At 29.6% G+C, this 5,418-nt stretch overlaps 1 long non-coding RNA gene across 1 annotated transcript; it reads right to left on the reverse strand.

Annotated features, from left to right (window-relative positions):
• Positions 1-4,871: 4,871 nt before the first annotated feature.
• LOC147909808 (uncharacterized) lies at positions 4,872-5,166 on the reverse strand. Its single transcript, XR_015545196.1, has 2 exons — positions 5,058-5,166; positions 4,872-4,975 (listed from the first exon to the last, which is right to left on the reverse strand). It is a non-coding gene; the product is annotated as an uncharacterized LOC147909808 (long non-coding RNA).
• Between the last annotated feature and the right edge of the window lie 252 nt (positions 5,167-5,418).

Here is a 5,418-nt window from a genome sequence, read left to right on the forward strand (position 1 = left end):
CAGTATTTCTTTTACTTTAGTACACGTTCTTCTTAAGAATAAAAACCCAGATACCGACTTATGCAGAAATAGTCTTAAGAGGATAAAGTGATTAACATTAATAGACACATTCCGACAGAAATATATTTCATTTTGACAGAAACATATTTTCGCACATATACACGGTGTCTCATAATCACCGCGTATAATATACTTTTATAGCGTATTTTAGAGATAGAGTAAAAAAATCTTAATACGAAAATTCAAGCAACAATAGTTTTTGAATTATAATTGATAGATAGTTTGTATTCAAAAACTATAGCCAAAAACTATATTTTCATATTAAGATTTTCGTCTTAGAATGGTCCAAAGAATCCAGAAATAATAACAGAAACTATAAAAATAAAATAATTTTTAACTTATAAGCAACTAAAGTTAGCTTATAATTAAAAAAATTATTACAATCTCAACATTTTCGTATTAAGATTTTTACTCTACCTCTAGAATGCTGTGAAAATATCTTATACGGTGATTGTGAAACATCCTGTATATGCTATATTAAAATACATATATTGTAATTACTATAATAAGTAATAATTAATCAAAAAACGTTTCAATATCTTTTCATTTATCAGTTAAGAAACAAAAATAAAATATAATTATTGTAATAATATTTTATTTATATAATTTATTTTAATTTTATCTTACAAAAAAATATTAACAAACATTAATAAATATTTACATAAAAATAAAAATATAATAGCTAATCAATTGAAAGGTACAAATAGAAACAAAAAAAGTAAAAGCGATGCGGCAAAATGATCGAGACGCCACCATTCCCAGATTAAGAGATACAGAATAATAGGAAGGATTCTACAGGATAACTGTTTTGACGTCACAACACCTCACCATGGGATGATATTCGTGTTTCTCAGGAAAGCACACAAGAATAGACGCGTTGTCCTTGACACGGCAGTTGATCGCGTCGTGTGCGTATTCGTCCGAAGAATTTAATTTTTCGGACGCCGAAAGTGAAACACAGACCATTTGGCCCATCGATACTGACTTGACTTGAAATTCTCCGTTTAATTCGACACGTATCACAAGTATTGTTCACCGTGACTTTATATTATCTTCGTGATATGATAAAAGAAGAGAAATAAATTTAAATTTAAATGTACAAGTGAGAATTTTAAAAATTCACACTTTAAAAATTGTTTAAAAATCAATTAATAAAAATTAATTGATTGGCCATACGACGAAATATGTATAAAAACAATATTTTCGAAAATATTCACTCAATTGATTCCCCACCTTCGACGAATAATTTGTTTGAAAAATGAGGTATATAATGAAATAAAAAATTCAGCATTTATAAATACACACATACATACACACACATACACGCGCTCTTATGTAAATAGAATAAACTAAACTGAATCAAAAAATCTACATAAGAACGCTTGGCAAAAAATTTCGGGACACCCTGTGTGTGTATGTGTTTATAAATGCTGAGTTTTATATATATATATATATGATGTTTGGACAATTGATCAAAATGACATGAATCTCTGACTTTTTAACTTTTCTCATTAAATAACTTTAATAGAGACTCGAAATTGTGAGTAAAAGAGACAGAAGAAAGCGAATATAATTCTTCTTGTCGGAATTACAAAACCGTAGACTCACGAAATGATTCTATTCCAACTCTCTCAAAAATATCTGCTATAAGTCTAGGTAGATTTTTTTCCTTAATACATTTTAGTATATTCCGAAATAACATTAATCGTTATATAAATGAATTCTAAATGGTTATCTAGATTGTTATCGTGAATTAACAACATTCTCAAAGCAACGAAATTCACATATTTCGGTTTCTACCGGTAGCAGAATGATTTAGGGTTTTTGCTGTATCGCCCATATTTTTCCAGCGATTGAAAATTAATTGCCGCAAGCAATTTAAATATTGGACTTGAAATAGCGCTTTCTATTTAAAAGTTAAAATACTAAGATTCGAAATTTCAAATTCAGGATAAGATACACACTTTCTCTCTGTATCTATATTTTATCCCGAAACTATTTAGTTCTCTACATTTTATACTATCATTTATTACCACAGAAGTTGGGATCATGTGGTTTATTACCGCTTCGGTTTGCTACTTTTTCAATTTGCTATCTTTTCGAATCAGAGCCTTTACTTTTTTGATTGAACGAATTTCCGAATAACCTAATTGCTTTGACTTTTTTAATTGTCAACTGCTGTCGTGATGGTTAGTTTACAATGAAAAAAGTATGATTTCACCTAAACAGAATTGATTGTTACCTTATTTCTTGGTAACATAAGTTATCAACTTCTTCATATAAATTTCTTATTAACTAAACTTGATTTATATAAGAAATTAAAAAAAAATAGTACGTATATAACGCCCGACTTTCTCACGTTGTACTTATACACGTTGATTTATACACGTCCCCATTTTCCTTCAATTTTGAAAAGAAATTTTCTAAATCTGATTTTTTTATTAAAGAGATCTCAAACTACAAACCAATAATAATTTCAAAATTTAGGGAGTAGTATTCGATCTCCAGTAAGATAGCGAAATCTTCGATAAGAGGGCTGTCAATTTGTAGAATATAGTTAATTGAAAAGTAGCGAACGTAATTGGATACGAAAATGATCACTTTCAGAGTTCTGTAATATTCTGTCAAAGAATTCCATTTTCGAAAGGGAAAAGAATAGAAGTAGAAATATTCGGTGCACAATAATTTATTACCTGTTCACCGATACAAATATAATTTCTATATGTATTACTATTGAAATTATCATTTTCCTTTTAATTGCTTTTTCTAAAAATAGTCCTCTACATTAAAAGGAGAAAAAGAGAGAGAGAGAGAGAGAGAGAGAGAGAGAGAGAGAGAGAAGAGAGCTTATTATTTTTTCGAAATTAAAACAATTAAGCTTTAACTTCCATTAATTTTCATTGTGCATATTATCAATAAAATCTATAAGATTTTTACCGTCGTCATTTCTACAGTTTTTTTTATAATAAAAAAGATCATCAAAATTTAGAGTAATCAACCGAACAACCGAGAAATGTTTTCCGTCTGTCAAAGCGCCAAAAAGTCAAAAGGAGTTTCCGGTCAAAAACCGGAAAGATGACAAATGACAACCGTTGATACAAAATTGATTACTCAAGTTTTCTTCAGCAGAGAAATAAATGACAAGAGTCTTTTTTATTACTAATTTATTTTGATAGATGATTATGTGTAATTATGCTGTGACACGCTCTCACGCATAATTGCGTGTTATGCTGGGCATGCTTTCGCACTAGTCGCACACGTTGCGCAATATCACATACCGCGAAACAGGTTTTTCCCTGGCAAAATCAGCAAAAAAATTTATTTTTGACATGGGTTGCGTATCCCTTAGTGCCTTTTAATAGCGCCGCCTTCGCAATTATATTAATTAATTAAGCGCTTTCTAAAAGCAACGTGGGAATGAGTATGTAACTGGAAAGAAGAAAACAAAAATACAAGGATTTTGGAAATCTATAAATTTATATGTAACCACCATAAAAGAATAATTTTAATTTAATTAAGAAATTGTAAACTCGAAACAAAATTATATATATATATATATATATACAAACCCTCATTGCTTTTCATATGTATGTATATATATATATATATATATACACATACATATGAAAAGCAATGAAGCATAAAATGTAATAAAATAAATAAAAAATATATATATATATATGTATATATATATATATCAATTTTTCAGAAGTTACTCAACATTACTCAGAAGAAAATGTAACATCGTTGCTGAAATTCGTTACTGAAAAAAGTAACTTGTAACGGTAACGACCAAATAACGCGTTACTTGTCAACCTTACTTCAACTCTACCTCACAAATACTTATTAATGCGTACACTTTAATCTTGGAAAAGAATTTTCGAATCAATAAAAGAGAAAAAAGGTAATTGTTATACAAAGATTATATGATTTAGTCGGTAATACAGATGACTTTAGAATCCCCTTTGGGATCAAATTTGGAAATATAAATACATATAAATTAGAAAGTGTTTTCTATCAAATGATACAACAATTTTTATAATATTGTTTGAAATTTCATTTCGATGAGGCTGAATATTATAAATGAACTATTATAAATTTTAATTTCTATTTCTACATCGTCTATCTATGCAAGATAAGGCATATAATTCATGTATATTGTATACACAAACGAAGTGTGCTAATTTTCGCGTTCTGCGAGACTTTATTGACTAATCGATCGCGTAACCGTGAATAGAGACACATGATTGTTGGATAACATAGCTCTTAGGCAACATACAATCGATACTAGATTATAAATTTTAGTTTCTATTTCTGTGCATGTATAAAGCGTAGCTTCATGCTTTATGAATCACGCAAAGTATTCATATACATATGTACTTGTATATTACGTACAACATAATAAAGAGTGTTAACTTTTCTTATGGTTTACAGGACTTTATTGACTAATTGATCACGTAATCATCAATAGAAGCGTATAATTGTCGAATAATATAGCAATGTACAATCGAGATTGAATATTTTAAGCTTTCGTTTCTATTTCTACGATGCCACGTATATGTATATAGAATGCAGCTTTATGCTTCATGTGAATTGGCACAAAGTATATATAAATATATACATATTAAGCTTACAAACGGAGTGTAGTATAATATGTAGGATAGAAGTTGTCACACACGATTTAATGTCTAACGATTATATTCAATAATCGTTCTCTTTTCCGTACATTCTCTTTCACGCTGTCCGCTTGTCGCCTCTTTTTTTACATTTTTTCCTCTCAAACACTTCGGTTTTTCCGGAGAAATCAAGAGTGTCTCTTGTCTTGTATGCGTCTCGCTTGTCCTACTTTCAGCACTCATTAGCATGTCTTTTTACAACGTAATTTCCGCACATTCCGCCGGACCTCTTTCCTATTCTTTAATGTAAAGCAAAATAATAATAGTAATAATAATAGTAAATAATAATAATAAGTCAACAAGGTATTACGCATATCTCACAGTCTGCGGATTCGTCACGAAGACGCGCGTGCGTTTCTACATCTCGCTAACCACGAACTCCTGACAATGAACTAGATAGACGAGTTGCGACGTGTACGCGTGTCTATGCGTGTCTAGGTTAGTAGTGACAACTTTATATCCACTTGACATATGAAATGAGATTGCCGTGACGGAGAGCGTTTCTCATTCCTTGAAGCTACGCGAGTAGCTTAACTATTCAAATATATATCTAATGTCTTTTTTAATCCTATTGCAAATATATAATTATTATTTCTTTTAAAATTGGAGCTTTAACACAGAAATATCTGTAAATGTGAAAATTATCTTCATTTTTGTTTGAAATTTGTATATCATAATTAAA

This window comes from Acromyrmex echinatior, chromosome 5, assembly GCF_024713525.1.
Source record: "Acromyrmex echinatior isolate Ae372 chromosome 5, ASM2471352v2, whole genome shotgun sequence".
NCBI classification, from domain to species: domain Eukaryota; kingdom Metazoa; phylum Arthropoda; class Insecta; order Hymenoptera; family Formicidae; genus Acromyrmex; species Acromyrmex echinatior.